This window comes from Lissotriton vulgaris, chromosome 2_1, assembly GCF_964263255.1.
Source record: "Lissotriton vulgaris chromosome 2_1, aLisVul1.2, whole genome shotgun sequence".
In the NCBI taxonomy this organism is placed as follows: domain Eukaryota; kingdom Metazoa; phylum Chordata; class Amphibia; order Caudata; family Salamandridae; genus Lissotriton; species Lissotriton vulgaris.
Window position 1 is genome coordinate 23812334 of NC_141687.1, and position 26417 is coordinate 23838750.

Genomic DNA, 26417 nt, shown 5'->3' on the forward strand with positions numbered 1-26417 from the left:
CAACTTGGCTTCGTTGTATAATGGCCGTACTATTAATTACGTACAATGCAAATGGGTTCCTGCCTTAGTCCTCTCTTTAGTTCAATGCAACTGTAGGGGATTTTTGGCGCGTTTAATCAATTAACCAATGTATTTAAATGATTCATGTACCGCTTACCCGCTGACAGTGAGCAAGGGCGTTCACGCCCGAAACGCGTCTGTTTGGCAGTGTGTTGCACCTCTGCACTTTATATGCAATAAAGGACGAAGAAATATCCTAAGAAAGTCTGGCTGTGGATTCATTCATCCGTGTCTGCGCACTGGGTTCGGTGTGGAAGCGCCGCATCAACTTTCCGGTTGGAATATATATATATATATATATATATATATATATATATATATATATATATATATATATATATATATATATATATATACATATATATATATATATATATATATATATATATATATATATATATATATATATATATATATATACATATACATATATATATATATATATATATATATATATATATGTATGTATATATATATATATATATATATATATATATATATATGTATATATATATATATATATATATATATATATATATATATATATATATATATATATATATATATATATTTTGCACACAAACCTCCTTGACAGGAGGATTAACGGGATGAACTCACGTATTTCAGATGTTTTACTATTTTTATTTGGTTTTTAAGCCTTCAGATAGCATTAATGCAGAAAAAGACAAACACTGATCGTAAAAAGTGGTCTATGAAATTTGCCACTGGCTCCAGCAGAGAACCTTTCGCCGATAATATCGGTCGCCCTGGGGGTTTCTTTTGGTCCTTATGTAACTTGGGCAGAAAATAAATTGTTGCCATCACAGGATGATTTACCGTTAGGTATTTTCGTTCTTCTTCGTTGATTTGTCCTTTCATTGTCCATTCATGAAGTTTTGCATCCAACATCTCTTTTATTTCATTTGTCGGGTTCTTTTTCAACCTTTTATAATAGACATTATTCCAGAGTTGTCGACCTGTTGTCATACATGTGCCTGGATAGTGTTCCTATGAGTGTGAGAGGGGGTGACCGATTACAAAGACGTAGGCGTCTTGAGTCCAGGTACATAATAGATCTGCAAAGCAAGATGCCTAATGGCCTGAATATGCATGAAGAGTTGGCTGTACATTTGGGATAGTGATTTCGGTTTAGTGTTAAATGTTCTGAGCTACTGAACATATAGTTTCCTCTGGTGCTTTGGGATCTTCCATTGTAATGAAGTATATCTGGGTATAAATATGTCATGCTTAATGGATTATAGAAACCAATGCCATTTAATTAACTTGTGGAATGTAATTATGTGACTTGATGAATTGGTCAACAAATGATCTATATATATATATAAAATATGAATAAGTCTCAATGAACGCAATAAGATATTTGAATATGTGGAGTCGAGTTTTGGACAGCTTAAGCCCATTCAGGGCGAGATTGCAAGATATTAGAATGTTGTGGAACGATTTATTGTGGGTTAAGCCCATTCAGGCCAACAATGGAATAAGTCAGAATAAGATTCTAATTGTGTATAATTTTGATGTATATACATGACACGATGACTTAACCGAGTTCCATGACATTATATAACGCTGGTTAAATGCACGTTACAATATGGCGGCACTTTAACGTTAAAGTGTTACTCCTATGTTGATGTCCATGAACGTGTACTCTGAAATGTTGAAATAAGCGCAATGGCCACCACGCCAACTGTTATACAATTGACGAAGGCTATACGCCGAAACGCGTCTTGTTGATGTGCTGAAGGTTTCCGAATAAACATCTTTGAGAAACCACCCCTGCGAGTACTGCAATCTATTACAGGCTATACCTGTAGGATATTTGGAGCTTCATACGATTAACGGGTACACCCCCGGTATGCAGGCACCCGCTCGAAGATGCGGCAGGCTGTTGTTTCTGGAGCTGTGATATATATATATATATATATATATATATATATATATATATATATATATATATATATATATATATATATATATATATATATATATATATATATATATATATATATATATATATATATATATATATATATATATATATATATTCTCTCCACAAGCTGCCCTTGAAGGAATGGTCACACAGATAGGGGTTTCTGCACAGCACGCCACAAGCAGCATACAGCCAGCACGCTGCATCTCCTTAGTAAGCCATACGCGTTTCGAGCAATGATAGCCCTTGTTCACTGGCCACAGACGAAGAAAGCAGGTGAGTGTTTGAACGTTTTTTTATTCAAAAGGAAGTCCCGCCCAATGGGCGTCACCACAGGGCATTCTGGTCTTGGTAGTCCCTACATGGCAGAATCCATCGTTCACTTACGCAATGCGTTGCTCACTCCATCAGTGTAAATATTGTCCCATCAGGAAAGGTTAGTGCAACCTGCCGGCAGCCTGCCAAATGACCTTGTGGCTCAGGCCCCCCATCTTCCAGGTAGTGTTCCAAATCGCGAGCACCATGGATCCGCACCTGTGCGGCGGGACCACTCCGCGGTCGGACTGACCGTATTTATTCTCTCCACAAGCTGCCCTTGAAGCAATGTGCCTGAGCCACAAGGTCATTTGGCAGGCTGCCGGCAGGTTGCACTAACCTTTCCTGATGGGGCTCCCAGCAAACACCCACGCCGGAACCACACAAAGAGACTCGCACTCCAGGGTCTGTGTTTTAAGAAGTTTTAATGGCGACGCGTTTCGACCAAACGGTCTTCTTCCAAAGCCTATATATATATATATATTACCTACTGGCAGTCGCCAGTAGGTATATATAGCTAGGACCTAGTTACCATTGGAAATTTCGAACATTCATTTGGGAATAACTTTGGCGCCAATTGAGGGATCTGCCTGTTTTTTCCTTAAATTTGCCTCGCTGCGCTCCGCTCCTTCCCTGAAAGTTCCGGGGGGATTCGTCAAGCGGGGGCCGAGAAAAAAGGGGGGTCCCAAAACGTGTTTTCCCCATGTTAATTTCCATAGGGACATTCTGACAAGGCTACAGCCTGAACGGCTGAACGGAATTACACCAAACTTGGCAAACTGGTAGGGACAGGTATGCAGTAGTGCCTTTTCTATATTTGGTGAAAATCCCTCCAGTAGTTGTTGAGAAAATTGATTTGAGCAAATTATATATCTATATGCGCTCAACATTCTATTGGGAATAACTTTGGCGCTGACCCCCAACCCTCTAGCCCTTCTCAGGAGTTCCCAAAAGGACCCCCAAGGGCAAAAACCGTGATTTAAAATAAGGTATATTTTTTTTGCACTTGGTGGTGCTTCTGGGACCCACTGAGAAGGGCTAGGGGGTCAGGGGTCTCAACCCTGCCCCCTTTTTGCGTTTTCCACTCTTGTTTTGTGCTCTCTTGTGCCTCATTTCTCCTGAGAAACAAGATGGCTGCTCAGGTGGTCCCAGAAGGATAATAACATATATAAACGTTATCCGCTAATAGAATTAGCATTTACAAAACCGTTGAAATTTATTGAAAAAAATATAGGTTTCACACCTGATATAGTTAGGAATTAGAATTTAAAAAACCTTGCAAATTCACTGAAAAAACCATAGGTTTCAAGCCTTATATAGTTAGGAAGTAGCATTTAAAATACCTTGCAAATTCACTTAAAAAAACATAGGTGTCAGGTCTAATATAGTTAGGAATTAGCATTTAAAAAACCTTGCAAATTCACTTAAAAAAACATAGGTTTCAGGCCTTATATAGTTAGGAATTAGCATTTAAAAATCAATTGAAATTGCTCGTATATATAGTTAGTTGTACTAACTATATTTTGCGCACCCGCAATCCACTGCTGATGATGTCACATATTACATCATTCATGACATGGTCAGTGACATCACTGATGACATTACTGATGGCATCTCAAATGACATCACTGATCACATCACTGATGATATCATTCATGTGATAATACGATGCATCTCCTCACACTCTCATACAACCTTTGATACACCCAGTGTTAAATATAGACTACCATTCTTGAAACCATTGACACACCAATTCCAGTTACTACATATGCACTCACTGATTCCTAGGTCTACACACACATTCACTCATTCACCCATAAAATCACTCATACATACAGTCACTCATCAATACAACACTATCATATGCATTCATACACCTATACAGACACTCACACACTGCCACTCATCCATGGAGTTACTCACACACCTAGGGCCAGATGTAGGTAAAAAACATTTACCGATTTTGAAATACCGAATTGTACAGATTCGGTATTTCAAAATCGGTAAATGGTATGTAAGTGTCAACATCTGGATTCGGTACCGAATCCTTAACACTTCTTTAATTACCGATTCCGTTAATACCGAATCGGTAATGCCCATTCATTCCTATGGGCCTTGAAGCCCATAGGAATGATTAGGCATTACCGATTCGGTATTTACCGAATCGGTAATTAAAGAATTCACAAGGGTGCAGGGGGTATCACTTTGATACCCTCTGGCACCCCCAAAACAGGCACAGGTGCCATGCGGCAGGCAGACCTGCCCTAAGGGCAGGTCTGCCTGTCACATGACATAGGTGTGCATGCACACATGTGCATGCACACCGGAATCGGTATTTTACCATCAAATTGTTTTTGATGGAAAAATACCGATTCGTAAAGGCTCCTGGGACTCTGAAGAGTCCCACCTACATATGGGTGGCTTGAAATCGGTAAATATACCGATTTTTTATTTTACCGAATTGGTAAAATTACCGAATCGGTAATTTTACCAATTCGGTAAAATATTGCCCCCTACATGCCAAATCTTGCAAACCGGTCGGTAACGGCCGAAAATACCGACCGACCTACATCTGGCCCCTAGTCAGTAATGCAAAGAATCAATCACACTTCCATTTCCTCAACTATACAGTTATACACACAACACCTTACTTATTCAAACATATACTAACACATACTTACTCTCTTATACAATCACTGATACAAGTACACAATGATCCATACAGCCACTCGCACATTCACTGGCTCTCATGTATAGTCATTTATATATGCCAACTCTCACATGCACTGTGTTTTACATATGTACTTACTTGGACATGTAGCACTGAGATATCCATTCACTCACCAACACACCCATGCACACAGTCAACCGCCCATATAGCTGTTTCCACATACACTCTTGAACTCATACACCTAGTGAATCAACTGCTCACACATCTATACACAGAGTCACATACCTCCCAGCCACCCACACACACACTCAGTCTCCCATTCAAATACTTGGGCAACCAATCAATAACCCATATAGCCACTCATATAGCTACTGATCAACACGTGCAGCAGCTTACACAACAACAGACATACTGATGCACACATTCAGACAGTTTAGTCACTAACCCATGCATTTAGTAAGACATATTTAATCACTCACTCATACAGTCAGTCACGCACCTACTAAATCCTTCATCCAGAGAATTATACATCCACTCATTCTTCAATATGTAAAACATATTTAAAGTTTACAGAAACCCACAGTCATTGGATGATGTCATCAGTGATGTCATCAGTGATGTCAAATGAGATGTCATCAGTGATGTCATCAGTGATGTCATTTGAGATGTCATCAGTGATGCCACTTACCATGTCATGAATGATGTAATATGTGACATCATCAGCAGTGGATTGCGGGTGCACGAAATATAGTTAGTACAACTAACTATATAGGAGCAATTTCAATGGTTTTTTAAATGCTAATTCCTAACTATATAAGGCCTGAAACCTATGGTTTTTTAAATGTAAATGTCAAGGTATTTGTAGAGCGCACTGCCACCAATCGCTTTCCTGGCGCTATTACTCATACCGCTGGGGAACCCTTCCTGGCTTTCCCTGTGATGTGTCCACTCCTGGGCACCCCCAGGGTGAAGCCAGGCATCCGAGCGCTGTTGGGGCCGGTGTGGAGGTTAAGCAAGCTATTGCCCAGAGTTGCAGCGCGGGGCCCATGATTAGAATAGGCACGAGGTGAGAATTGTCAGGTCCGAGGAAATTTAGCCCAAGACCCGCCGAGGCGGGATTTGAACCCTGGTCCCGGGCCAGATCTCTGCATCAGGGTCTGCCGCTCTAACCATTGAGCCACACTCCTCCACTCTCACTGTATATATATATATATATATATATATATATATATATATATATATATATATATATATATATATATATATATATATATATATATATATATATTCACTGAAAAAAACATAGGTTTCAGCTACGTTATAGTTAGGAATTAGCATTTAAAAAACCTTAGAAATTCACTGAAAAAACCATAGGTTTCACACATGTTATAGTTAGCTGGACATTTCACTCATACAAAACCATTGACATTCCCCCGTTATAGTAAGTTCAGATAACTATACCTCGGCTGCTTGCCATGCACTGCTGATGACGCCACATATTACATCACTCATGACATGGTCAGTGACGTCACTCATGACATCACTGATGACATCTCAAATGACATCACTGATGACATCACTGATGACATCATCCAGTGAATGTGTGTCTTTCTGAAAAATAAATATTTTTATATATGTATATCTAAAGGTCGATGGAAGAATAAATGGGTAAATGGATGTCTAAATGGATTTTTTTTATTTTATTTACATGATTGCATAACTGACTTGCACACAGTGTATCTTAGCGAGTTAGCGAGTAATGTTTAAATATGTAAATATCTGTATCGGTGTCTCTCTTTGTCTATAAGTGGCTGCATGGGTTGGTGAGTATCTACAGGAGTATCTATATGGGTTATTAGTTGTTTTTTGAGTATCAGTATGAGTGTCTGTATGGTTCGGTGGGGGGTAGTACTTAGCGCTTAGATGCATGAATGAGTGACTCACTGTTTGTATGTGTTTTGAAGACAGCATGTGTGCAGGACTGTATGGGTGGATGAGTGTGTGTATGGGTGTGTTAGTGAGTGAATGCCTTTCTCAATAGTATCTTTATGAGTAACTCCATATGTTTTAATCTAGTATATGTGAGTATTGATGTATATAAGTGATTATGGTAAACAACCTTTACAACAAAACTTTTACAACGCACTACCATTACAACGCGGTCATTACAATGCAAACCATTTTAAAATTTACTGTGATAGAATTCTGTGTTTTTAACTGTCACCTCCACCTACCAGCATCTCTTGGCCTCCCAGAAACAGCGCTTCTCGCTGCAACGATTCCTTTCCTTCAGACGCCATTCCCGAGGGCGAGGCGAGACACGCCCCCTCGGCTGGCCACGCCCCCCCGCCAAACCTACAAATCGAGCGCGCCGACTCTAGGCGCCGCATTCCCGATTGGCTCCTGAGGCGAAAAGCCGGGAGCGGGGGCAAACGACTTTTTAAAATTTACTGTGATAGAATTCTGTATTTTTAACTGTCACCTCCACCTACCAGCATCTCTTGGCCTCCCAGAAACAGCGCTACTCGCTGCAACGATTCCTTTCCTTCAGACGCCATTCCCGAGGGCGAGGCGAGACACGCCCCCTCGGCTGGCCACGCCCCCCCGCCAAACCTACAAATCGAGCGCGCCGACGCTAGGCGCCGCATTCACGATTGGCTCCTGAGGCGAAAAGCCGGGAGCGGGGGCAAACGACTTTTTAAAATTTACTGTGATAGAATTCTGTGTTTTTAACTGTCACCTCCACCTACCAGCATCTCTTGGCCTCCCAGAAACAGCGCTACTCGCTGCAACGATTCCTTTCCTTCAGACGCCATTCCCGAGGGCGAGGCGAGACACGCCCCCTCGGCTGGCCACGCCCCCCCGCCAAACCTACAAATCGAGCGCGCCGACGCTAGGCGCCGCATTCACGATTGGCTCCTGAGGTGAAAAGCCGGGAGCGGGGGCAAACGACTTTTTAAAATTTACTGTGATAGAATTCTGTGTTTTTAACTGTCACCTCCACCTACCAGCATCTCTTGGCCTCCCAGAAACAGCGCTACTCGCTGCAACGATTCCTTTCCTTCAGACGCCATTCCCGAGGGCGAGGCGAGACACGCCCCCTCGGCTGGCCACGGCCCCCGGCCAAACCTACAAATCGAGCGCGCCGACGCTAGGCGCCGCATTCACGATTGGCTCCTGAGGCGAAAAGTCGGGAGCGGGGGCAAACGACTTTTTAAAATTTACTGTGATAGAATTCTGTGTTTTTAACTGTCACCTCCACCTACCAGCATCTCTTGGCCTCCCAGAAACAGCGCTACTCGCTGCAACGATTCCTTTCCTTCAGACGCCATTCCCGAGGGCGAGGCGAGACACGCCCCCTCAGCTGGCCACGCCCCCTCCAACCTCCCGACCCACCGGCATAAAGCATGTGTCTTGGTAGGAAGCGCAGCGGACGAGCGCAGCGGGCTCCTGCTGTTCCGAACCCCCCATCGCCTTCCTCAACAGCTCCCTAGCACAGGGTGTAGTGACCCCCGCGCTAAAGGCAGCCACTATAGTACCCATCTTGAAGAAACCTGGCGCGGACCCTTCCATCTCGGCCAACTATCGCCCCATCTCCCTGCTGCCCTTCTTGGGCAAGGTGATGGAACGCCACGTCACCGCGGTACTCAGCGCCCATGTTGAGACCAACGGGGGGCTGGCATCTCGCCAGGCCGGTTTCCGTCCCAGACATTCGACCGAATCGGTTGTGGTCTCAGTCCTAGACAACCTCAGAAGGGGTATGGATGATAACAAACACCAGGCACTGGTCCTCCTTGATTTGTCCGCCGCCTTTGACACGGTGGACCATACCATCTTACTGTCCCGTGTCAGGGCGGCTGGAATCGGGGGATCAGCCCTGGTTTGGCTCTCCTCCTTTCTGAGGGACCGCACCCAGGCAGTGCGGCTAGGCGACTTCTCTTCCACTCCCCTCCCTGTCACTTGTGGTGTTCCCCAGGGATCCTCTCTTTCCCCCTGCTTTTCAATCTCTATATCTTCCCTCTTATCTTCGCGCTCCAGCAGCTGGAGGTCACCGTGTACAACTACGCGGATGATCTCCAGCTCATCTTCGATCTGTCCTCCTCTCCCCTTTCTGTCTCTAACTTCCAGTCTACTATGACATTCATCAGGGACTGGATGAACCACAACCACCTTAAGCTGAACCCGGATAAAACCGAATTGGTTCTCACCGGTGGTTCATTCAGCCCCTGGAACCCCTCTCTTGGGCCCGCACCTTCCCCCTCAACCACGGTCAAAACACTGGGTGTCAAAATGAATAACCAGCTCACTCTCCACTCACAAATCAGCTCCGTGGTCTCCTCTTGTTTCCTCACTCTCCGCACCATCCGCTCTGTTTCCCGCTTCTTCTCCCCTCAGGCACTCAAGATTATCATGGCCGCCCTGGTGATATCAAGGCTGGATTATGCCAACGCCCTCTATCATGGCATTCCAGCTTACAGCCTGCGAAGACTCCAGTCGATCCAGAACCAGGCGGCCCGGCTGCTTTACGGCCTCCCACGCTATCACCATTCCACCCTCCTTCTTAGGGAGCTTCACTGGCTTCCCGTAAAAGAACGCTCCCTTTTCAAGACTGGCTGCATGGTCTTCCAGGCCCGCCAGGGCACTGCCCCCGCCTTTATTTCCTCTCTAATAAAACCCTATGTTCCCACAAGAGAGCTCCGTTCTTCCTCTAAGTCCCTTCTTCAGATCCCCCGCTTCACACGTAAAAAGTGGGGTGGGGCCAACTTCTCCACCTTGGCTCCAACATTCTGGAACTCCCTCCCTGACCATCTCCATTCTGCTACCCAGTACCTTTCCTTTTGCAAAGATTTAAAAACCTTCCTCTTCAATCAGGCTTTCCCCGCTTAGCTCTTTACTCCTATCACTCTTGTCTTTTCCCTCAGTTGCCGATCCTGCCCACTAGCGCCAAGAAACCGCACGGTGTACGCTGCGCTTTAGAAATGTTTTAAATTAGAAATTAGAACCATTACAACGCATTGCACTGGGGGGCGCTATAGGATAGGGAATAAGTTTAATTGTCTATCCAACACCTTCCCTAGTGTCCACGGGGACTGGAGTTGGAATAGAAAATTAAACTTTTCACTATCCAGCACCTCTAAGCGCTATGCGTTGTAAAGGTATGCGATGTAAAAACCGCATTGTAAAGGCAGGCGTTGTAATAGCCTGCGTTGTAACGTCATACATCCAAGTGATTATATGTGAGAGTGAAAGATTGGGAGAGTTCCTGTATAAATAAGTATGTATTTCTATAAGTGATTGTTTAAGAGAGTAAGTATGTGTACGTTTCTGTAAAAGTAAGGGTAGTGGTGTATGTATAGCTGTATATGCAAATAAATTGATGTTTGATAGTTTATTTGCATGTTTGAGTATGTGTGTGAGTAACTCTATGGATGAGTGTCAGTGTGCAACAGGATGTATAGGTGTATGAGTACATATGATGAGTGAGTACATGTATGAGTGACTATATAGAACTGTTGGTGCATGAGTGGATGTGTATGTAGATGGTGGAATTACTGTATAGGTTGTTGTAAGTGGTATTGGTATTCCCATTTTTTTGAAAATGTTGGTTTCTATTTTTTAATGTGTGTATCAAAGGTTATATTACGCTGAGAGGAGGTCTGCCACTCTTTCACAAGAATGATGTCATCAGTGATGTCATCAGTGATGTCATTTGAGATGTCATCAGTGATGTCATGAGTGATGTCACTGACCATGTCATGAGTGATGTAATATGTGACGTCATCAGCAGTGCATTGCGAGCGCATAAGTTATAGTTAGCTGAACTAACTATAACGGGGGAATTTCAATGGTTTTGTATGAGTGAAATGTCCAGCTAACTATACCATGTGTGAAACCTATGGTTTTTTCAGTGAATTTCTAAGGTTTTTTAAATGCTAATTCCTAACTATAACGTGGCTGAAACCTATTGTATTTTTCAGTGAATTTCTATGGTTTTTTAAATGTTAATTCATAACTATAACGTGGTTGAAACCTATGGTTTTTTTAGTGAATTTCAAAGGGACCCCATAACCAGGCTTAGGGGGTCAGGGTGTTTCTACCCTGCCCCCTTTTTGTGTTTTTCACGTTTCTTTTTCTGTTTTCTTGTGCCTCGGTTCAAGATGGCTGTCAACACTTCCTGGTTTAGGAGTGTTGACAGACAGTTGACAGTCAATCAGCATGCAGCTCGTGCTCGTAATTGTACGGTTTTCGGTACACTTACTGTACGCGTACAGTACTTCGTCTCTAGATATCAATATGATTTTACTTTTGATTTTCCCAGGAACAACTGAACGGATTTATATCATTTAACAAAAATCCCAATCTGCGAACCAAATTCGACCGTTTTGCCAAATTTGGTGTAAATCTGTTCAGCCGTTTGGGCTGTAGCCCTGGCTAAAGTTCCTATGGAAATTGCATGGGGAAAACACATTTTGGGACCCCCTTTTTTCTCGGCCCCCACTTGACAAATCACCCCAAACTTTCAGGAGCGGAGCGAAGCAGGCCATTTTCTTGGAGAATTTCGCAAAGATTCGTCCACCAGCGCCAAAGTTATTCCAAATAGAATGTTGTGGATTTCCTATGGAAACTAGGTCCTAACTATAACTACCTACTGGCGACCGCCAGTAGGTAATATATATATATATATATATATATATATATATATATATATATATATATATATATATATATATATATATATATATATATATATATATATATATATATATATATATGTGTATATATATATATACATATATATATATATATATATATATTTATATATATTACCTACTGGCTATCGCCAGTAGGTATATATAGTTAGGATTAATTCCCTATGGGATTTCTGAAAATTCTATGTCTAATAACTTTGGCGTTTGTGCACGGAATCCGCTGAAATTTTCAGGAAAATTGCACATTTTGTTTCTGAGCAGCCCTTGAAAATTTGGGGGGGTTTCGTCAAGGGGGGGCTGAGAAAAAAGGGGGGTCCCAAAACGCGTTTTTTACATTGAGTTTTCCATAGGGCGGTTGGCCTCACTTTTAGCTCGAACGGCTGAATGGATTTGCACGAAACTTGGCAAAATTGTAGGGACTGGTAGCCCGATGTGCCTTTGCTAGGTCTCAATATATGTGCTTCAGTGGATTTTGAGAAATTAACGTTTAAATCAAGATATATATCTGTAACAGCGCTCCGGGCAGCGATCCGGTCCGCTTACTTTTCGCGTTTCGGAACTTTGCGCGCAGAAAGCTGATTGGCTCTCCGGTGTCTGTCAACATTCTAAACAGTCCGGAGCGGCCGCCATCTTGTCTCTCGGTAGGATCGAGAGAGAAGAAGAGGTGAAAAACGAAAGGGGAATTTAATGAAAGGGGGCAAGGTATCCCCCTCTTGACCCCCTAGGAATGTTGTTGGGGTTATTAAAGGGTCCCGTGGGGAAAAGGAAAAAAAAATGATTTTTCACGGTAGAAGCGCTTCACGGGCCGCGAACTGGGCCGCAAACTGGTAGCGAAACGGGAATTCGCCATTTTGTGCTTCGTTAATTAAATTACTAGGTATAAGGGGGTGCGGGAGACGTATCCTAATCCCCTATGTTTCCTGAGGGTGGCTGAGGAGGCTGATATATGTTGATACATCTCTTCCAGCGGCTGCGCCATCTTGCCTTTTTTCCAATGCCACAATTTTGTCGTGCACGGCAGCCATTTTAGATGCCAGGCTGGTCCCAGGCTATCACCTACCCCTGCGGATGTAGTTTATGGCCCCAGCTGTAGAGAATTCAGACATGCCAACCCTCCTGATTCAGGCGTGTGACTACTGATTTCAGTGCTAGTCTCCCGCCTCCCGATTTCTGCAAGCAAAAACCCGGGGGCATATTACGAACAACTAGCGATAATTTTTGTTGAGACAAAAATTATCACCGCACATCGGCGATTTTTATCGCAGATAAACCTTGCTATTATCGCAGAAAAGTCAGCGATATTCATGTATTATCGAGCAAATGCTCTTAGCCATGTTATCCACCTCCCATTGGATAACATGGCTAAGAACTGCTCAGGGCAGGTGTTAGATTTTGGAGATATTCGCGCTTAGCGCGAATATCTCCAAAAGTTGGTAATAGAAGATAGCGATGTTAGGGACTGTTTCCAGTCGCTAACATCTTGGCACGCCACTTTGCATGTCATTAGTGATAAGTATCACTGACATGCAAAGCAGGGCCCAAGATGGTCGCTATCTCCTTTTAGCTGTCACTAACTGGTGTTAGCGACAGCTTGGTAATAGGGAGATAATTTTATCTCCGCTTTCATGGCTTTTAAAGCCAAAAAAGCGGAGATAAACCCCCTTGATAATATGCCCCACGATTCCTTGGGGGTTTCAGCTGACAGGGCTTGGTATTGTGTTACATGGTAATTTTTCCAGGAAACGTCAGAGGGCCGATGCAGGGGTTCTAGAAGAGGTGATAAACCATTTAAGCCTCATAAACAAGCGCATGGTCTTTTAAAGATTTGTGAAGTACTCGGGGCGGCGGTGTGTGTGTGCCCTCTTTTAGGAGCGGGCGGGGGGGCACTGCCAGCAACTTGCCAGGTCAGGTAGTGTTCAACACGTGCATCACCCTTTCTCTGCCTGCTATTGCGCTCCATGCTTCGGAAAGGTAAAAAAAAGAACGTGCATTTGAGTTTGAAATGTCCGATCCTGCAGCAGCACACTTCCAGAGCCCACACATGACAATAACCCGATTCAAGGCCCCATTCACCCGTTTTAAAAAAAATAGATAACACTCCAACAAAGTAAGATTATAAAACTTTATTAACTATTAACTATAACGAACGGAACAAAAACTAAAAACATTTAAACATTTTTCAACACAAAAAGCAACAATGGTTAGAAGCTGTCTTTTGTGCGAATAGTCCCAAGGCAGCACAACGTGCAGAGTTCTGGACGGCACCCAGGTGATGTCGCCTGGGTGCCGCACTGGTTTTGGGATCCTACAATGCAGCACAGAAAAACAGCGTGGGGCGTCCCGGGTGGTGCGGGGGGAGGCCTCGTCAGTAGCGGTCTGTTGTGCGAATAGTCCCAAGGCAGCAGAACGCGTTGAGATGTTGATGGGACTGTGTCCAGTGTCACATGGCTGACACAACATGTACGACAGGCACCCAGGTGATGTCCAGTAAACTGCCGCACTGGTTTTGGTATCCTACAATGCTGCTCCGAAAATTGGCGTGCGGCGGCCCGGGGGTGGGGGAGGCGGCGTGAACGGGCCTCCCCAGGTGGCGGCCATCTAGCTGAGTTGCGCCCGCTCTTGCGGCTACAGCGTCTCGCTCACCATGTTGTTGAGTTGCTCCCACTCTTGCAGTGCAGCGATAGGCGGCTGCCACATGGCTCTTAAAATGGCGGACGGCTCCTCGGTTTTGGGCCTGGTCCACTGAAATGGCCCTGGGACACCTTGGAACTCGGACGCTTGCCTGCTAGGGCTTGGGCTCCATTCTCGAAAAGCGTCCCCTCAGCCGTGAAGATTCTACAAAAGTCTTGGGGGCCCCCGACTCCCGCAGGCTTCCGGTGGGGAGTGGCTGCCATGATTGCTCGCGGAATGACCACGACGGAGCCACGAGATGGTGGTGCTCTCATGCTGACGCCAGCTTCAGTCTGAATGATCCAGAAACAAGGTGGGGCTTTCATCGTTTGGGAAAAAAAAATGTTCTAAACCAATGAAAAGTGTTATTTTTAGGTCATATGACCAAGCCTTCCATCTTTAGGAAACCAAAAGTAAAATGAACCAATGAAAAGTTTTATAAACAAGTCACATGACCTGTTATGCGGCATAGGGCTACAAAAAGCGTAGAAAATCCGTTGGCACGTGAGGCGGCGTCAGTAGTCAAGTCAAGTCAAGTCATAAAATTTGTATAGCGCACTACATACCCAGAGGGTTTCAAGGCGCTTAGGAGGGGGAGGGGATTATTTGTCAAATATCCACGTTTTAAGCTGCTTTCTGAACGCTAGGTGATTCTGGGTGAGGCGGAGGTAAGCGGGGAGTGAGTTCCATGTTTTGGCAGCCAGGTATGAAAAGGATCTGCCTCCCATGGTGGTCTTGTTGATGCGAGGTACAGTGGCGAAGGCTTGGCTGGAAGAGCGAAGTTGGCGAGAGGGGGTGTAGAAGGACAGTCGAGAGTTGAGGCAATCTGGTCCGATGTCGTAGAGTGATTTGTGTGCGTGGGTAAGCAGTCGGAAAGTGATCCTCTTATTGACGGGTAGCCAGTGGAGGTCTTTCAGGTGCCCAGAAATGTGTTCGTTGCGTGGGATGTCTAGTATGAGCCTGGCTGAGGCGTTTTGGATTCGTTGTAGTTTCTTCTGGAGTTTAGCGGTGGTGCCTGCGTATAGGGTGTTTCCGTAGTCCAGTCGGCTCGTGACTAGAGCGTGGGTGACTGTTTTCCTTGTTTCGGAGGGGATCCAGCGAAATGTTTTTCTGAGCATGCGAAGAATGTTAAAGCAGGAAGAGGATACGGCGTTGACTTGTCTGTTCATGGAGAGTGAAGAATCCAGGATGACGCCAAGGTTCCGTGCGTGGTCTGTTGGGATGGGTGCTTTTCCGAGGGCTTCCGGCCACCAGGAGTCGTCCCATGCGGAGGGGGATGTACCTAAGATGAGGACTTCTGTTTTGTCTGAATTCAGTTTCAGACGGCTTTGTTTCATCCATTCGGCGACTTCTTTCATTCCTTCGTGTAGGTTAGTTTTGGCGGTGCTGGGGTCCTTGGTGAGAGAAAGGATCAGTTGAGTGTCGTCCGCGTAGGAGATGATGTTGAGGTTGTGTTGGCGGGCGATGGTCGCTAGGGGGCTCATGTATACGTTGAAGAGGGTGGGACTGAGTGAAGATCCTTGAGGTACGCCACAAATGATTTCAGAGGCCTCGGACTTGAATGGTGGGAGGCGGACTCTCTGGGTTCTTCCGGTGAGGAACGAGGTGATCCATTCCAGTGCTTTTCCTTGGATTCCGATGTTTCTGAGGCGTTGTAAAAGGGTGCTGTGGCAAACTGTGTCGAAGGCTGCAGAGAGGTCGAGGAGGATGAGGGCGGCTGTGTCTCCATTGTCCAGTAGAGTTCGAATGTCGTCTGTTGCTGCGATGAGGGCGGTTTCGGTGCTGTGCTTGGCACGGAAGCCGGATTGTGAGGAGTCGAGGGATTTGTTGGTTTCGAGGAATGCGGCGAGCTGGATGTTGACGGCTTTCTCGATGACTTTGGCCGGGAATGGAAGAAGCGAGATGGGGCGGTAGTTTTTAAGTTCGGTGGGGTCTGCTGTTGGTTTTTTCAGAAGGGCGGTGAGTTCAGCGTGTTTCCAGTCTTCTGGGAAGGTAGCGGAGTTGAAGGAACAGTTGATGACGTCTCGGAGGTGAGGGGCTATGATGGAGTCTGCTTTGTTGAAGATGTGGTGAGGGCATGGGTCTGTGGGGGATCCAGAGTGGATGGAATTCATCAGGCGGATGGTGTCTTCAGTGGAGATTGGGTTCCAGGCGTTAAGGGTGTTTACGGGGGGAAGATGGTCAGCTGATGGTAGGGCGGGTTGGCTTCCGGGTTGGTTGTCAAAGCTGTTGTGGATGTCAGCAATCTTGTTGTGGAAAAAAGAGGCTAGGGAGTCGCAGAGGGCTTGAGAGGGGGTGATGTCGTTGGAGTTGGCCGAGGGGTTGGAAAATTCCTTGACGATGTTGAAAAGTTCCTTGCTGTTGTGGGCGTTGTTGTCAAGTCGATCCTTGAATGCTGTTTTCTTGGCTTTTCGGATCAGTTGGTGGTGAGTACGGGTGGCGCTTTTGAAGGCGTCCTTGTTGCTGGTGGATGGGTCTTTTTTCCAGGCCTTTTCAAGGGAGCGGCACAGTTTCTTGGACTTCTTGAGATCATCGTTGAACCATGAGGCCTTCTTGTTGCCAAGTTTGTGTTGACGTTTTTTCAGTGGTGCTAAGGTGTCGGCGGTGTTGATTAACCAAAGGGTGAGGTTGGAGGCGGCTTCGTTAGCGTTAGAAGAGAGGGCTGGGGAGGTTCGAAGGAGCGATGTGGAGATCTGATCCGTGGTGGTTTTATTCCAGTTTCTTTGTAGAGTTGGTTGGAGGTGGATGATGGGTTTCGGCTTGTTGTAGGTGAAGTGAACGCAGCTGTGGTCAGTCCAGATGAGATCCGTAGTGTGGCTGAAGGAGACATGGTCGCTGGAGGTGAAGATGGGGTCGAGTGTGTGACCTGCGATGTGGGTGGGGGAAGTGACCAGTTGTTTAAGTCCGAGGTTGGCGAGGTTGTCTAAGAGGGTGTCGGTGTTGCGGTCGTTGATCTTTTCAAGGTGGAAGTTGAGGTCTCCCAGAAGGATGTAGTCTTTGGAGGGGAGCGCGTGTGGGGTGATGGAGTCTGTGATGTCTTCACTGAATTTAGCGCGGGGTCCTGGTGGTCTGTAGAGGAGGGTGCCTCTGAGAGTTGTCTTGGGGTCGATGTGGATCTGGAAGTGAAGGTGTTCGGAGTTAGCGAGGTTGGCGTCGGAGCTGGTGGAGATGCGGATGGATTTCTTATGGACGATAGCGATTCCTCCTCCTGTATGGCCGGTGCGGTCCTTGCGTGTGATCTTATAGTCATCAGGGATAGCGATGGCGATGTCGGGGGCGGAGGAAGCGTTCATCCATGTTTCCGTTAGGAAGGCGACGTCAGGTGAGATGGTGTCTAGGAGGTTCCAAAGGTCAATGGCGTGCCTGTGGACCGAGCGGGTGTTGAGAAGGATGCATTCTAGGTGGTTGGGGTCTGGAATCTGTGGTGTGGTCATGGCGGAGATGTTGTTGGTGCCGCTGAATTTGCAGGAGAAGCAGGAGAACGGTCCATGGGTGCGTCCAGGAGCGGCTTGGACGCAGTTGGGGGCGCGACCAGGGTTAAGGGCTAGGAGGGTGGCGGCATCGTAGGTAGTGCGGGGGGGCTGGGGAGCGCGAGGGGCAGGGGGTCTGGCGCTGGGCGCGGTCCAGGCGCGGACGGGCGCAGACGGGCTTACCTTTGGCGCACCTTCGGCGCGGGTTGGGCGCGGTCGCTGCGCGTGAACGCTGCGCGCGGGAACTCCTGTCATATATGGATGGTGGAGGGGGAGGGGCGAGGGCGGCTCAGCTGGGAGGCGTGGCGGGCTCAGGGGAACACAACAACAGCACTAACAAAATGGAGGGGAGGTCAGAGCAGGGCGCCGGGGGAAATCCCACACAACAATGCAATTAAAGCAATCTAAGCGCTGTGGGATAATAGCGCTATGAAATAACGAAGCTTACAAAAAAAATTTGAGCTATGCAAATAATACAACTTGGTTACAAAGCGCTATGCAGATAACACTGTTTGGTTCCAATGCAGCAATACAATACCACGCTGTGAGGAGCAGCGAGGGGAGCGATCACTCAAGGCTGGAGCAGCGAGTGAATCACAGCGCTGCGAGGTTTGGGGAATGCTTTTCAGTGCTTGTGGGAGGGCGGCTCAGCTGGGAGGCGTGGCGGGCTCAGGGGAACACAACAACAGCACTAACAAAATGGAGGGGAGGTCAGAGCAGGGCGCCGGGGGAAATCCCACACAACAATGCAATTAAAGTAGCGGACCGATGTGCGAATAGGCCGAAGGCAGCACAACGCGCCGAGATTCGGATGGCACCGAGGTGGTGTCCAGCAAATTGCCGCACTGGTGTGGCCATCCTACAATGCTGCGCCAAAAGACGGCGTGTCCAGCTGAGTTTCTCCCGCTCTTGCGGTACAGTGACTCGAACGCGCCGAGATCCGGATGGCACCGAGGTGGTGTCCAGCAAATTGCCGCACTGGTGTGGCCATCCTACAATGCTGCGCCGAAAGACGGCGTGTCCAGCTGAGTTGCGGTCACTGTTGCGGTACAGTGACTCGAACGCGCCGAGATCCGGATGGCACCGAGGTGGTGTCCAGCAAATTGCCGCACTGGTGTGGCCATCCTACAATGCTGCGCCGAAAGATGGCGTGTCCAGCTGAGTTGCGGTCACTCTTGCGGTACAGTGAGTCGAACGCGCCGAGATCTGGATGGCCCCGATGTTGTGTCCAGCAAGTTGCCGCACTGGTGTGGCCATCCTACAATGCTGCGCCGAAAGTCGGCGTGGGGTGCCCCGTTGGCTTATGAGGTGATGTCAGTAGTGGACTGATGTGTGAATAGGTCGGAACCAGCACAAGGCGCCAAGATCCGAATGGCAAGTCCTGGATGTTGAGTGCCTCAGTTGAGAGTTCTGAGCAGTGCTTGTACGACTGTCTGAAGCTTATTTGCACCTGCTGCAGCTTCACTATTGCCCTGGTGTGGCCAAAGGTGGCACATGACATAGGCGGCCGGCTCCCGAGGTCCGGCGGAACTTTTTTCCTTTTCCTTTCTGCTTCTTTTCCTACAATCCGTTTCATCTGAAGACACGACCAGGTCCCTGAATGTGTGCAGGGGGACGCTATTGATTGAATGAAAATGGCGGCTTGACACAAAGCTGACTCAAGCATTACTGTTGATGCTATACAGACAAAAATTGGTTTTCAGTTTGTACATTCTTCAGGTTTTTTTTTTCCATCCAAGTCTGATTGAGAGTTTGTAGAAAAATGGCTTCAGATTTTCCACATACTACTCTTCAACATTCTTCCTAAATGTAACAATGTGAAACTCACTAGGAGAATGGCTGTTTCTGTTTCCTTTCAAAATGCTGCCAACAATATTTTCTGAATGGAAGACACCATCTTGTAGCATAAAGGGCCGAAAGGGGTTCTGGTCTGGCCGATGGTTGGTGGAGACATTTTGACTATATCTTGGACCTGCCCGGCCTCGCCCAAAATGGCGCCGGTATAAATGGGACTCGTAACTCCTTGCCCGCAAATGTATATCTAGAAAATGTTATTGTAAGTGGCCGTGTCGTATTTTAATTACAAAATGTACGTCCACCGATTCCGCAACTGTTAGACACCTTTGTTCTTGCAACCTAATGGCCCGCTCGTTACGTTCTTCTACAGTGTAAATGTCTCCTCATCATATACGATTTCAGTTTGCTCCGTGGCCGGCCCACGTGGTTATAGGCCCGTATTTGTATACTGACATTTTCACAATAAAGGTTTTTAAAACAAAACACGGTAGTAGTATTTACATTGGTAAAGTTTTTACTTTTAGTCACTGTTTTCGAATCAGTAAAGGCAAGTGAAATAAAGCAGTCCAATTACATGACGGATAAAAGGTATAATATGTAGGAACGCAGTAAAGATAAATGCTTAAGGGCAGTTGTGTTTTTCATGTCTGCAATATAAAGTGATCGATAAGAATCTGATAATCAGGCGTATCGGCGACTAAGATAGCAGGCCGAATCTCTTTTACTCAACGGCTCCGTCATGGAAGGAAGAAACGCCCTTTTTCTCGAAAAAGGAATATATTTTACTTACATGACAGTTGTAAATTTTCCGGGAAAGTACATTAGCCTGGAATATTATAACATATGTTTGAAAAAAAAATATTGTTCGAAAACAATAAAAAGCGTACTTTTTAGGTCATATGACCAAGCTTTTCATCATTAAATTAACAAAAGTAAAATGAACCAATGAAAAGTTTTATTAACAAGTCACATGTCCTGTTATGCTTACGTTACGCGCTGCGCGCCGCGCCTCGGATCACTTCCGGGTGCGGTAACGCGGCGTGTCATATAACGCATTACGCGACAACGTAGGTCAAGAATATAGTCAAAATGTCTCCACCAACCAGCGTTCGGAACACAACTCCTTTCAGCAGTCCAAAAAGTTCTGTTAAATGACAACAGAGGGGACAGGCAACAAGAACCATCAGTCAAAGAGGGGAGGGCAAGTTCTTCTCTTCCGGGTCATGTTGGGGCGCTACCGGAACTGATCGAATTGGTAGTCTACAGTGTTTCTGGATGTTTCAGACTAAAGCTGGCGTCAGCATGAGACCACTACCATCTCGTAGCTCCGTCGTGGCCATTCCACGAGCAATCATGGCAGCCGCTCCCCACCAGAAGCCTGCGGGAGTCGGAGGCCCCCAAGACTTTTGTAGAATCTTCACGGCTGAGGGGACGCTTTTCGAGAATGGGACCCAAGCCCTATCAGGGATTCGTCCGAGTTCAAAGGTGTCCCAGGGCCATTTTAGTGGACCAGGCCCAAAACCGAAGAGCCGGCCGCCATTTTGAGAGTCCTGTGGCAGCCTCCTATCGCTGCACCGCAAGAGTGGGCGCAATTCAGCTGGATGGTGGGCAAGACGCTGTAGCCGCAAGAGTGGGCGCAACTCAGCTGGATGGGACAAGGTTCAGAATTGAAGAGTCATCAAAAGGCAAAAAGTTCCGCCGGATCCCGGGAGCCGGCCGCCTATGTCGGGGGCGATCTCAGGCTACACCAGTGCTATAAGACTTGGGGAGGGTGTCGGAGCCAAGCGTCTTCTCCGAGTCCATGGCCATCACACCGCCCCTCAGGGGCCTCCATCAAGCTGTTTAGGAAGGTAACATATCACATTGTTTTCTAATGCAGTCAGGTCCACAAACGACACTTACTTTGAGAATAGTGAAGCTGCAGTAGGTGGAAATAAGCTTCAGACAGTGTTACAAGCGCTGCTCAGAACTCTTAACTATGGCACCCAACATCCAGAACTTATGCTATTTGAGAATGGCAGTGACATCGAAGCATCTCAGGGACCAAAACCATTAACGTACTTTCACGTATGAAAATCTTACTTGGGGAGGGGGCAGGAGCGAAGCGCCCCCTCCCAGTCAGCGCCACCACACCGTATGTTGAAAATTTGAAGCCATCATTCTACAAAGTCAACCAAACTTGGATTAAAAATCTAGAAAAATGTACAAACTGAAAACCAGTTTTGGTCTGCATAGCATCAGTAGCAACGCTTGAGTCAGCTTTGTGTCAAGCCGCAAATTTAATTCAACAAAGCACAGACATTGAAAAAGGCTCAAATTCAGAACTCTAAACAATGGCACCCAACATCCAGGAGCTTGCCATCCGGATCTTGGAGCCTTGTGCTGCTTTCGATCTATTCACACATCGGTCCACTACTGACATCATCTTATAAACCAACGTTATGTAAATAGTTTTTTAATAAAATGTTTTACCCTGTTTCTTTGCTGGTGTGTTGTCTATATTTTTAATATTTGCATAGGGTTTGTCGTTATTTTGTGCGGGATGGGTGATGGAGCCGAGCTGTCTTGCAGTCCTCATGGTGTGGAGCTCAGTTCATCTCACTATTTTCGTATTTCTCATGAAGGGTTGTTCCTAATATTTCTATTTTAGCGAGGTCAAAAAGAGATCCAATTAGTGGCCTACTGATTTTGCTCGATTACTTTTATTTTTTTTACACGATTTTTCACTATCTGCAAAGACTAAACAGAGTATTGCGACTTTGTGCTTGTTTGTAAATAGAGAATGATCCAAAGAGAACCAATTCTAAAACAGTAAATGCTTGGACAACAATCAATCAAATGGAGAGACAAGCAGCCACGACGGATTACAACGGGGGTAAAGGCCTGCGTTAACTACCCTTCAGTATCTGCAAAGAGAGAGTACTACTAAGACAAAAGAGGGGAGGGGGGGGGGGTGCAGCGTTCAAAGCACATCAGCGTGCATAAATACGAAAATGTTTTTATTTATCACGTACTTGACATTTTAAAGCTTTTCATATTTGCTATTAAAAAACCAATGAAATTCACAGAAAAAACCATAGGTTATAGTGGATATATAGTTAGGAATTTGCATTTACAAAACCTTGAAAATTCAATGAAAAAACCATTGGTTTTAGGCCATATGTAGTGATGTCATCAGTGATGTCACTAACCATGTCATGAATGATGTAATATGTGACATCATCAGCAGTGGATTGCGGGTGCGCGATATATAGTTAGCGCTTATAACTATATATGGAATTTCAATGGTTTTATGCGAGTAAAATAAGGTTTTGTAAATGCAAATCCCTAACTATATATGGCCTAAAACCAATGGTTTTTTCATTGAATATGTACAAAGCTATCTGTATAGATTATACAGGCGTATTGTGGGAGAGGCAGAATTTCGATTGGCAGAGGATATTCTTCTTCATATTCTAAATCATTCAGTTCTTCAAATTGCGGGGCGAAATAGTATTTCACGTCTTCCGCTCCTAGAGAATCTATACACTGTATCCATTTCGGATCCAGTGACACTGTAGACAGGTTTACTGGGCTGAATAGCGCTTCGAAGGCGGATTCCGCTGTGAGGATGTTAATCCTTTTGCCGTGTGCTAGTTCTCGTTCATTTGCTAATGCGATTTGCACTGCTTTCACAGTTCTTTCTGTGTGACTGAATGTTTCTTCCGCTTGTGTGTACAAGTGAGATTTAATTGAAATTGGTACCTTTTCTCCCTCATTAGAGGTTAGGTACGTGAATCCGCATCTTCCTGGGATGACTCGGATTACAAGATCACGTGTGTTGTCATGTGTATCTAATTTTGTTTTTGCTAACATGTCTGTTTGCAGTGATCTCAAAATTTCTGTGTGTTTTTGAGTCCAATTGATTTGTTTAAAATCAGGTTTAATTAGTTCGTAGAGAGGTTTAACTCTCTCTGCGTAATTTGGGATGTAAGTTCTTCAGAAATTCAGAAAACCTAGTATGGATTGTAAATTCTTCAGCGTTTTTGGAGCTTGGAGTACAGCGCACTTCTCTAAGAAGTTGTCCGCTAGGCTTTTCCCTTCACTTGATAATTCGTACCCTAAAAACAGTACCGTCAGATGGGCAATTCGGGACTTTTTAAAGTTGAATTTGTAACCCTCTGCTGCGAACCCAAGTATAATGGTGTTCACTCTTTTCAAGTGAGTATCCAAGTCGTCGTCTGTGAGATAAATATCATCTACGTAAGATAATGCTTCATCATCATAGATTTGTAGTAACTCTGTTACCCTAGCTGAGAATAGTCCTGGGCTGTTCTTGAACCCCTGTGGGAGTCGACAGAATTTTTTCTGCGACCCAAATGCAGAGAAAGCGGTCAAATATCTGCTTTCTGGTGCAATGTTTTGACAAAAGAAACCATTAGAAATGTCTAATGTCGTTTTGTATTTTTTCCTAACTATATTATTCATTAGGGCTGCACTATGCGAGTTTTGTACCGCAAAAGTTTTGCAACATGTATTAAGGTGTCTGTAGTCCAAAACTAGACGATATGAATTGTCTGGCTTGGAGACAGGAAACAAAGGATTGTTCATTTGAGAGGTGCATGTTTCAATCACCCCCTGGTATTCAAGTTGATCTAAGATCTCCCTGACTTGTTTTTTAGCTTCTTGCTTTATGGGATACTGCCGTTGGGCAGTTGGTTCACTTTTTAATTGGATTTTGTGAGGAGGTGAATCCTCATCCCATCCTACATGATTTTTATATAATGCAGGTGCCTGGGCCACTGCCCATTTCCTTGCATATGTGTATTTTTTGTGAATCGGAATGTGATTCGAGAAGGCAGGCATAATCACTTCTTCGCCACGAGGGCACTCCCTGACAAACTCCGGGGGCCAATCTTTTTCAGCTAACAGAATATCATAGCCTTTTGAGAGCTTATCCCAAAATAGACCCTTCATTTTCCTAGTCTTATCACCCTCTATACGCAATGTTATTTCGTATATTTTATGGGGCTCGCTAAGTCTGGCGTCGGCAGTTTCAACCTGAATGTATTTATTCGTGTCCACTGTCTCCAGATGAATCATCAAGATCTTCCGCGCTATACTGATTTCTGCTGCACTGCCCAACATTGTCAATGCCCACACCCCGTTTTTCAACAGTGTCCTCAGTATTCTCTGCATGGTTGATTACTCTAATACTGGCTACCTTCTTTTTCTGAAATTGAGATTTCTTATTTAGAACAGATTCCTTGTCTTTGAAATTGGTGTGCTCTCCTGGGTCTGACCGTCCTCTTCTTTCCGAATTCTGTGGAAAAGATCGAGAGGGACGTGTATCAATACTTTGATATCTATCAGGTTTTTTCAGATTATCCCTATTTCTAAGGTTATATCTTTTCTCAGAGGGCTCTCTCTGGGGAGACTGGCGTTCTCGAGTCGGACTTCTTTCCCTCCGTCGAGGAGACCTTCCTCTGGACTGGAAAACTTTTTCCTTGGGAGTGGATTGTTTATTTCCATCCCAGCTCTTTTTAGGAGTGTTTGAATTATTTTTAATAAATAATTTTTCAGGATTTTCGAGCAGTTGGGGCTTTACTGGTTTCCCACCCAAGCTGTCTCTACCTAATTCTTCATAGCATTTTTCTATGATTTTTGCAAGCTCAACAGGATCTTCTATAACTGTTTCCTTCAACTTCTGGCGAATCGCCACAGATGCTGCTTCTCCTTTAATGTTGGCTAATAATATAGCCGAGACCTGCTTGAAGTCTTTCAGTAATTTCATACCTAGATTTAAAGCGGGCTCTGGACCGAATTCATTTTGAGTCTGTTTTAGCACTTCTGGTATTACCGCCATAGACGGAACACCGTGTGTTTTTGTGTAAATGGAAGCAAAGACTGTACCCCAAGTGTCACAGTCCTCCACGTGTGGTGCGATTCCCATAGGAAGGCAGATGGTCAAGATTCTGTGTTTCTCAATAGGGGTAGTATCAGGAAATACTGCCTCTATTTGAGTGATTTTCTGTGCTAACCAGAAAGGAATTTGTTCCCGTTTTACGGGTGTTTTACCAAGACATGACTGTATGTTCTGTGGTGTGATTTTATTTGTATTCCCCTGATGAGGGGTCAGCTATGGTGTATTAACAGCTGGTTGGACTGTTGCAGTCCGCATTACATATTGGACTAATTGCCTATGTATTTTTATTAATGTGTTTAGCTGTACTAACAGCTCTTCTCTAGACATTTTTACAATGTCAGGGTGTGGTGTGTAGCTGGCTAGAACCGGCCACGTTGCTCCTGGTCTACCTAGTGGACCGAGCCTGGTAATGTGATCATTGTGTTTTAGGGCGCCATTAAACCAGAGCAGGTGCTCTTGAAATTTAAGTGGAATTTCAATCTCCTCAAAAGGAGCGTACTCTTCCGGAGGTTTCTCTATTTTGTAATAGTGAAACTCTTTTGTTCTAGCGTTTACCGCTGGAAAGTTTATCCATGAATAGAATACCTCTGTCTGCCGATACTCGTGAGCCTCTATCACGAAAATTACTGTACCACCTTGAGGTGTCAGTCCGTTTTCTATAAGTTTTAAAGTTATAGATCTTCTTAAGTGGACCGGGATGATAATAGCATCCGGGTCTGTGTGTTCGGGACCTTGCTGAGTCGCATCTACTGCGGCCCCAGTGGTTCCGTTATTTTCTGGCATTGTAAAAATGCAAGGTTTGCAGAGTAGGTCTCCAAGGAGACAAAGATTAGGTGCTCAATATTTTGGAACACTGTATCCTTCAACGTTG